The 10,736-nt window shown below is 41.5% G+C and overlaps 1 protein-coding gene across 2 annotated transcripts in view; it reads right to left on the bottom strand.

Annotated features, from left to right (window-relative positions):
• LOC139763658 (cytosolic carboxypeptidase 1-like) overlaps positions 1-10,691 on the bottom strand; it is a 133,760-nt gene extending 123,069 nt beyond the window's left edge. For both annotated transcript variants that reach the window (XM_071689953.1, XM_071689949.1), the window contains exon 1: positions 10,533-10,691. The gene's annotated coding sequence lies outside the window, so the exon portion shown is untranslated. The remainder of the gene's footprint in view (positions 1-10,532) is intronic.
• Between the last annotated feature and the right edge of the window lie 45 nt (positions 10,692-10,736).

The raw sequence follows: 10,736 nt of genomic DNA on the forward strand, positions 1-10,736 counted from the left end.
CCAATCCTAGTCACGTCCCTGGAGCCAATCATCATGATCCACTGTGAACCGACCAATCACCATGCAACCCTGGAAACCAATCATGATTGGGCATCACCCAATCTCCAAGCACCCTGACTACCAATCATGATTAACCTCGCATTAACCAATACCCGTAACACCTTAAGAACCAATCATGATTAATTATGAACTACCCAATCACCAACCAATCCCTAATCACGCTAGTTACGAAAATAATCCATTCACAATCATCCCCTAATCACAATACTTCCATTTCTAATGTAATTCTCAACTCTAAGGAGCTGGGTGTTCTGGGAGGCGAGTGTGTGAGAGAGAACGGGATATCCTCTCCTCCTGTAGTAACACTTTCCAAAAGCAGGAACTGAAGATGAAGCCACGTGAAGATTTTTCTCCCATCAAGGTCTCAGGATGGTGTGTGTGTGTGTGTGTGTGTGTGTGCGTGTGTGTGTGTGTGTGTGATGGGAGATGTAGGTGGTAAGTTTGATGAGAGAAACCTGGGTGTTCTGGCTCTGGGGCAAGGGGGGGGGCGTTCCATGGTCTGGGCATGTTCTAAGGGGGGGGGGGGTGAATGGCTGAGGTTAGAGAGAGAGAGAGAGAGAGAGAGAGAGAGAGAGAGAGAGAGAGAGAGAGAGAGAGAGAGAGAGAGAGAGTATGTACCATCTCAACATCATCAAAGCCTAAACCACAAAATAATATACAAAACTGCTAACCCAACCTGTACAAAGCCTAGCTATATATATATATATATATATATATATATATATATATATATATATATATATATATATATATATATATATATATATATATATTCCTGGGGATAGGGGAGAAAGAATACTTCCCACGTATTCCCTGCGTGTCGTAGAAGGCGACTAAAAGGGGAGGGAGCGGGGGCTGGAAATCCTCCCCTCTCACTTTTTTTTTTTATTTTCCAAAATAGGGAACAGAGAAGGGGCCCAGGTGAGGATATTCCATCAGAGGCCCAGTCCTCTGTTCTCAACGCTACCTCGCTAATGCGGGAAATGGCGAATAGTATGAAAGAAAAGAAATATATATATATCACCACCAATATACTAAGGGTTTTTCCCGGGCTACGTCGAAACAACGTGAAATTATCATCAAATTCCAAATATATAAACAAACAAACTTGTTTACTTAAGACTCGAGATAAGGTTAGGTCATCCTGGGTCATCTGTTGTTATCTCTGTTATCAACCACCGTTATCTTATCCTGGGTCGAACTTCAGTTTAAGGGGGCACCACCACTAGCACTATAGAAAACGTAGTTAGGTTCATCCACTATGGAAATACACTTGGGGGTGACTAACCTATCATGTTCGTACTTCACATATATTAAATAACTTAAATAAGTCATCTTTCAGGTAGATATAAGCCATGGGAATGACCATGGACCAAAAACCATCTCCATTTTCGTTTGAAATCCTTGATTAACATGAACTAAACACCATTTTTCAATGGCTACACAGCGCAAGACATGAGAGGCCATTTACAATGGCTACACAGCGCAAGACATAAGAGGCCATTTACAATGGCCACACAGCGCAAGACATGGGAGGCCATTTACAATGGCTACACAGCGCAAGTCATGAAAGGCCATTTATACAATGGCTACACAGCGCAAGACATGAGAGGCCATTTATAATGGCTACACAGCGCAAGACATGAGAGGCCATTTACAATGGCTACACAGCGCAAGACATGAGAGGCCATTTACAATGGCTACACAGCGCAAGACATGAGAGGCCATTTACAATGGCTACACAACGCAAGACATGAGAGGCCATTTATAGGGCAGTACCTACTTCAAATGACCTATCACTCCCCCCTCGCCCCCCAAAAAACCCTAACAACATAACAGATGAACTACCTTGCCAGTAATATAAAAAAAATCTTCCTTTTCCCTCAACTTCAATCTTCCTTTTCCCTCAACTTCAATCTTCCTTTTCCCTCAATTAATGTATGTAATTAATGTAGGTAATTATGCATCAGACTGCACCACGCCAGGAAGACAAGATGGCCATTAACCCTAACCCCAGGTCACGAACTAGACCCTAACTTGACCTTACGACCTAAATATCATGTGACCCAACGCCCCACAACAATAAATAATGCATACATAATTATGCAAATGACACACACACACACACACACACACACACACACACACACACACACACACACACACACATCAATAATGCTCATTTGCATATGTATTGTGTATCGAGAATCCAACACTCGTATGAATATCTTCGAAATACCAGAAAGCTCCTGGAGTGTGTGTGGTTAAGGCTGTAATTTGGAAGTGATACAAAAGACCTTAAGTGGTAGTTTGAGGTTCCCTCACACACACACACACACACACACATAAATTAAAAAAATGTCATTTTAATCTTAAATACACAACTGATCAACGTAACAACCCCTTGTTCAATCACATAGATGAACTAATCGTTTGATAAAGACGTGTTCTGCAGTAGTTAGGTCGTTAGCAAGGTCACGTAAACATCCGGATAACTTATAAATAAATGATAATTAAGTCTCCAGTGTGGACCATAAAACAATACACATCTTCAATGTAGTTTGACCTAATGGCCTCCCAGTTGACCTGGGTCACCTCAAAACTATTATGATGTTCATCGAAATGGGTGATTCCAGATGACTCTAACGGCCTTAACGACCCTGGTAGTCGATAGGCCAATACAGTAATTAACCAGCCAACCTGATCTGTTATATATATATATATATATATATATATATATATATATATATATATATATATATATATATATATATATATATATAAACAGCCATCGGGAAATCCACATGGCTTTATATACATACCATCGTGAGGCATTGTGTACATATCATGAGCACGTGCCTCACCAGCGCGCGTGCTGGTGAGGCACGTGCAAAGTAAGTCACGCTTCACCTGGGGGGGACAGACCCCCCCCCTCCCTCACACAGGCCTTTTAAATACGACACAGAACACCAGACTCCCTCATAAACCCCCCCTCCCTCCCCCGCCCACTACAAGCCCACCGTACGGAGGTGTGGGTTGAGGGTGGAGGAACCCACTGTACGGAGGTGTGGGTTGAGGGGGGAGGAGCCCACTGTACGGAGGTGTGGGTTGAGGGGGGAGGAGCCCACTGTACGGAGGTGTGGGTTGAGGGTGGAGGAACCCACTGTACGGAGGTGTGGGTTGAGGGGGGAGGAGCCCACTGTACGGAGGTGTGGGTTGAGGGGGGTGGAGCCCACCGTACGGAGGTGTGGGTTGAGGGTGGAGGAACCCACTGTACGGAGGTGTGGGTTGAGGGAGGAGCCCACCGTACGGAGGTGTGGGTTGAGGGAGGAGCCCACCGTAAGGAGGTGTGGGTTGAGGGTGGAGGAACCCACTGTACGGAGGTGTGGGTTGAGGGTGGAGGAACCCACTGTACGGAGGTGTGGGTTGAGGGGGGTGGAGCCCACCGTACGGAGGTGTGGGTTGAGGGAGGTGGAGCCCACCGTACGGAGGTGTGGGTTGAAGGAGGAGCCTACCGTACGGAGGTGTGGGTTGAGGGTGGAGCCCACCGTACGGAGGTGTGGGTTGAGGGAGGAGGAGCCCACCGTACGGAGGTGTGGGTTGAGGGTGGAGGAGCCCACCGTACGGAGGTGTGGGTTGAGGGTGGAGGAGCCCACCGTACGGAGGTGTGGGTTGAAGGAGGAGCAACCCACCGTACGGAGGTGTGGGTTGAGGGAGGCGCTCACACCGGAGGCAAGCTTGCCTCTCAGTATCAAAGCTAAATTTCTCCTTTGTTGTTTAGCATGGCTAGCCTAGCTGTTCATCAAGGCTAAACCCATCTCTGTTTAGCATGGCTAGCCTAGCTGTTCATCAAAGCTAACCTCATCTCTGTTGTACATATCTTACTTGCATTGGGTTAGCTTAGACAGTAAGTCAAAGCTAACTTCTCCCCATTGAAATGGAATTAGGCTTAGCCTTGACTCTGGTGTCAAGCTAAACTCTCCATTATAGCTGAATGGGGTCACTATTTTACAAAGGTATGTTGTGTTCGAGGACAGAATAGAATAGTCTGGGCCAAAGCTTACAGCAAGAATTGATTTTCCTGTACCATCTAACAGATTTCTTATCTAAATTACTAGGTAAGGGATTTCAAGCCAGAAATGAACATTAAGGAAAATTATATATATACGTATATATATATATATATATATATATATATATATATATATATATATATATATATATATATATATATATATATATATATATATATATTCCTATGAGTCCACGGGGAAAATGCAACACTATAAGTTCCCAAGTGCACTTTCGTGTCATAATCACATCATCAGGGGAGACACAAGAGAGAAATATAACAGTCAGTTGATATACAACGAAGAGATATATTTCTCAAACACGGTACACACAGTGCCTTTTTGGGGGGAGGGGGGGAGAGGGGGGGTTTCCGCCATTAAATACATTTAAAGAAACCAATTAATACTTTCCAAAAGTATACACATCCAACATACTTTTAAATAAAAGTACCCACACATGACATCTCAATGTACCGTCACAGTACTTATAAAAGTGTGTGTGTGTGTGTGTGTGCGTGTGTGTGTGTGTGTGTGTGTGTGTGTGTGTGTGTGTGTGTGTGTATGTGTGTGTGTGTGTTCCTAGATCCTAGCTCAGTCATTATCAGTAAATAAAGGAGGAAGATAAAGGACGAAATAAAGGAGGAAGATAAAGGACGAAATAAAGGAGGAAGATAAAGGACGAAATAAAGGAGGAAGATAAAGGACGAAATAAAGGAGGAAGATAAAGGACGAAATAAAGGAGGAAGATAAAGGACGAAATAAAGGAGGAAGATAAAGGACGAAATAAATATAAGACATGAGTGAACATTGAGGGACAACATGTACTCATGATGAGAAATGTGGTCAAGGAGAAACACAGATTAAAGAGCAGACAAAATGGTGTTTTTTTAATATATATATATATATATATATATATATATATATATATATTATCCCTGGGGATAGGGGATTAAGAATACTTCCCACGTATTCCCTGCGTGTCGTAGAAGGCGACTAAAAGGGGAGGGAGCGGGGGGCTGGAAATCCTCCCCTCTCGTTTTTTTTTTTTTTTTTTTTTTTTTTTTTTTTTTTTTTTTTTTTTTTTTTCCAAAAGAAGGAACAGAGAATTGGGCCAGGTGAGGGTATTCCCTCAAGGGCCCAGTCCTCTGTTCTTAATGCTACCTCGCTAACGCGGGAAATGGCGAATAGTTTAAAAGAAAAAGAAAAAATATATATATATATATATATATATATATATATATATATATATATATAAAAACTAAATATATATATATATATTTTTTTTTTTTTTCATACTAATTCGCCATTTCCCGCGATAGCGAGGTAGCGTTAAGAACAGAGGACTGGGCCTTTGAGGGAATATCCTCACCTGGCCCCCTTCTCTGTTCCTTCTTTTGGAAAATTAAAAAAAAAACGAGAGGGGAGGATTTCCAGCCCCCCGCTCCCTTCCCTTTTAGTCGCCTTCTACGACACGCAGGGAATACGTGGGAAGTATTCTTTCTCCCCTATCCCCTATCCCCTATATATATATATATATATATATATATATATATATATATATATATATATATATATATATATATAAACTAAATTAATCTCTTCCTTCCCCAAGGTGGTGGAGCCAATCGTGGGTTTGATGGAACGAAACAGTTTTCCTTTTTAACTACAGGAATGACCACTTCAGCCTCGGGCCCTCCCAGTGCTGGAGGGGCCTTTGCCAAGCTTCCTTCTGGCGTCATTCCCTCATTTGCATACTACTCCTCCTCCCTCAACGCCTCCTCTCCTCTTCCTCCTCCACCACAACCCGACATTCGGTCCTCCCCACCTCCTCCTCCACTTCCTCGCACTGCACATCAAGTACCACCTGGCCAGCGGTGTCCCCGCTCGGGCCATGTCCCCCTTCGACCTGGCACACCTCAGACCCCCACCAGCAGGCGAAGGCCCACACGGTGACCTGCGCGAACCACCACCAGTACTGTCCGTCCGTCACGGTGTCGTGGGACAAGACGAAGTCTGAGGGCAACATGGCCCTCATCCTCTGCAGGGGCCACTCCAGCTCCATGTAGTATAGCACTGAGATGGCCCGGGCCCCCATGTTGTCGCCATAGGTGATGATATAGACGTACCACACACTCAAGAAGACCATGGCCCATTTCCGTGACATTCGGCCCACGACCCACACCACGACGGGGGCCATGACCAGCGCCCCGCACACCCACAGGGAGAAGACCATGTCGGCCTGGTCCTCCGCCGTTAGGGTCTGGCCAAACACGGACCCAGATGGGACCAGTCGCACCCCAGCGTAGATCAGACAGCTGGTGTCCAAGAGGATCAGAGCCAGAGCAACCAGCTGGACCAGCCAGAAGGTGAGGAACTCGCGTGAGAAAGCCATCATCATATTCCAAAATGTATTCAGAAAGCAAACACAGACCCGCCTTCACTTCACCTTATATCCTACATGAACAATTGTAGTCAAGATGGGGGAACATGACGAGACATTGAGGAGACGACTGAAGTCGAGTGTGTAGCCCAGATGAAGATGAGTTTGTAGTGAAGATGATGATGATGGTGATGAAGATGACCTGATGATGATGGTGATGATGAAGATGACCTGATGATGATGATGATGAAGATGACCTCCAGATAACCCAGTTATGGTTCGAAGACACTAATAGTGAGAGGTCAAGCTACGATACAGTGATGGTGGGTTTATTGTGACAATACGGGAGAGTGAGAATATATTCTTATAATGGTGTTCTCTGTGAGGCTATATGTACATGAGGATGTAGTGAAGATAATATAAAATAAACCAAACTAAATATATATGTACATGAGGATGTAGTGAAGATAATATAAAATAAACAAACTTTACATATATGTACATGAGGATGTAGTGAAGATAATATAAAATAAACAAACTTTACATATATGTACATGATGATGTAGTGAAGATAATATAAAATAAACAATCTTTACATATATGTACATGAAGATGTAGTGAAGATGATATAAAATAAACCAAATTTTACATATATGTACATGAGGATGTAGTGAAGATAATATAAAATAAACCAAACTAAATATATATGTACATGAGGATTAGTGAAGATAATATAAAATAAACCAAACTTTACATATATGTACATGACGATGTAGTGAAGATAATATAAAATAAACCAAACTATACATATATGTACACGACGATGTAGTGAAGATAATATAAAATAAACCAAACTATACATATATGTACATGACGATGTAGTGAAGATAATATAAAATAAACCAAACTTTACATATATGTACATGAGGATGTAGCGAAGATTATATAAAATAAACCAAACTAAATATATATGTACATGAGGATGTAGTGAAGATAATATAAAATAAACCAAACTAAATATATATGTACATGAGGATGAAGTGAAGATAATATAAAATAAACCAAACTATACATATATGTACACGACGATGTAGTGAAGATAATATAAAATAAACCAAACTATACATATATGTACATGACGATGTAGTGAAGATAATATAAAATAAACCAAACTTTACATATATGTACATGAGGATGTAGCGAAGATTATATAAAATAAACCAAACTAAATATATATGTACATGAGGATGTAGTGAAGATAATATAAAATAAACCAAACTAAATATATATGTACATGAGGATGAAGTGAAGATAGTATAAAATAAACCAAACTATATATATACATATATATATATATATATATATATATATATATATATATATATATAGTATATATATATATGTAGTAAAGATAATATAGAAGAAGATGTACCGTAGATAGCAGGGTAGGGAAGATGTAGCGAAGATAACAGGGTAGGGAAGATGAGGGTGTAGTGAAGATGAAGAACAAAAGGTGTAACGAATGACTTTGTCGTATATCAATGTATTCTAAATACCTGTAGTGTGGTGTAAACATGGATCAATCTAGAATGTTATTGGTAAACAATTGTTTACAGCCAAATTTTGAGTCATTTGTCTTGTGTGACGATGGAGGAAATGCTTCTCTATCAACGCTGAGGAATTTGAGAATTCCAATCTAATTGTCTAAGTGATCATAGATCACATTTGTTTATATATTATTATTATTTACAAAATTTCAAAATTCTTCCTGAAACAATCAAAACACCGAAAAATTTCAGGTAAACAATAATACATTAACTAATTTTAGAACAACCTCCTAAGGCAGGTAACTCTCACAACCCCCCCACCATGGCAGGTAACTCACAACCCATTCTTCGTAACTCATTAGATGTTCCTGCGGTGAGCAATACGCGCTAGCCATGCCCTTTCTTAAGCCGACCATCAGCTGAAAGGTATTATTAACGGTACTACCTGCCGTTGTAAGTTCGTGACTCATGCGCAGTAAGCCAGCCAGCAATTCAGTGGCTGTCTAGTTTTCCCTCCTTCAGCCCCAGGCGGCTGTCTTCCCCCCCCCCCCCCCTTCGGCCCCATCCACACCTGGACAGCTGGCAACCAACTCCACAAACATACAATCATCCATGAAATTTGCCATTTTGGCAAAATGTCGTCATTAAAGTCGTATTAAAATCGCTCTCCCTTTCTCACATACATTCTCTCTCTCTCTCTCTCTCTCTCTCTCTCTCTCTCTCTCTCTCTCTCTCTCTCTCTCTCTCTCTCTCTCACACACACATATTCTCTCATATATTCTCTCTCTCTCTCTCTCTCTCTCTCTCTCTCTCTCTCTCTCTCTCTCTCTCTCTCTCTCTCTCTCTCTCACACACACACATATTCCCTCATATATTCTCTCTCTCTCTCTCTCTCTCTCTCTCTCTCTCTCTCTCTCTCTCTCTCTCTCTCTCTCTCTCTCACACACACATATTCCCTCATATATTCTCTCTCTCTCTCTCTCTCTCTCTCTCTCTCTCTCTCTCTCTCTCTCTCTCTCTCTCTCTCTCTCTCTCACATATTCTCTCATATATTCTCTCTCTCTCTCTCTCACACACACACACATATTCCCTCATATATTCTCTCTCTCTCTCTTCTCTCTCTCTCTCTCTCTCTCTCTCTCTCTCTCTCTCTCTCTCTCTCTCTCTCTCTCTCTATGAGCTTCAATTACCACTAACTACATATCACCCTCATCATTACTTATAACGAAGCTTGTTGTAAGCTTCCTGCTTGTTTGAGCTCCATGCCATATATATTATATAACAACACAGCAGGGTTCGCTGGCTCTCTGTCTCTCCTTCTTTCTCTCAAACACCAAAAAAAAAAATTTTGGAATTTCTTGCCAAAATGAATCATGGCGACATAGCGAAATTTCATTTAATAAAATTGACTAAAATCATATGCAATGAAGTCTTTAGATTACTAGGAGTCTATTCCACAACCGATAATTACTTTGAAATACGTTAAATTTTATGAATAAATACGTTCTATTTATTTTATATTTACCTATTTTGCAGAGGAAATAAAAGACTCCAAAAAACCATCTAACAGTTTTCTAAAAGTGATTGTCAAGTTGTGGTTATAGTTGTAACGAGTCAATCTTAGAGTTCTAGCTACACCTATACCAAATTTAGGGTCTCAACTATAACGAATCCATTATTTATTTTAAGATTTCTACGTTATTTAATTCGTTAAATTGTTATAGATAACTTGAAGAGGAAGCATGGCTGCTCCTCCCACTGGGGCACAACTGATCCCATTTGTCTTCTGTCTTCCAAATGGAACTACACACACACACTTGTTCAGTAACTCAAACTATTAAATAAATAAAAAATAATTTTGCAGTTTGGTAAACTATGGAAAAATGTGCCCTAACTCTCTCTCTCTTTCTTTAGTCTCTTTCTCTCACTTTCTCTTTAATCTTTCTCATCCCTTCTGTCACCAGTATCTATCTATCCTCTTCTTTCCTCCTTCTTTATCATTATCTGCTTCTTCTTGTATACCCAATTCCTACCCACCTCCTCTAACAACCATTAGACCCGCTACAGAAAGCAGTTCCTGCCTTAACAACCCAACCATCCAAGAGCCACTTCTCATCCTTATGTCACCAGAATCTCTTTTATCCTCTCCTTTCCTCCTTCTTTATCATTATCTTCCTCTTGTATACCCAATTCCAACCCACCTCCTCTAACAACCATTAGACCCGCTATAGAGCAGTTCCTGCCTTAACAACCCAACCATCCAAGAGCCATTTCTCATCCTTATGTCACCAGTATCTCTTTTATCCTCTTCTTTCCTCCTTCTTTATCATTATCTTCTTCTTGTATACCCAATTCCTACCCACCTCCTCTAACAACCATTAGACCCACTACAGAGCAGTTCCTGCCTTAACAACCCAACCATCCAAGAGCCCCACACAAACGTCATGGTAACGAGACGAGATGATGACGACTTACCTCGCTGCTCACGGCTCATGCCACCGTCCTGGCCGGCTATTGGTCATCTCCACAACACACTTGACGACTTGTAGATCGTTCAGTCGTTAAGAAAACCATAACTGCTCACTCCAGAGGCAGCACAACACCCGACATTACAACCACAACCTCCTCCCACCACCAGAGCGTCCGGGGCACTACCGAATCTCCACTCGATAGAGAGAC

Source organism: Panulirus ornatus, chromosome 47, assembly GCF_036320965.1.
Source record: "Panulirus ornatus isolate Po-2019 chromosome 47, ASM3632096v1, whole genome shotgun sequence".
NCBI classification, from domain to species: Eukaryota; Metazoa; Arthropoda; class Malacostraca; order Decapoda; family Palinuridae; genus Panulirus; species Panulirus ornatus.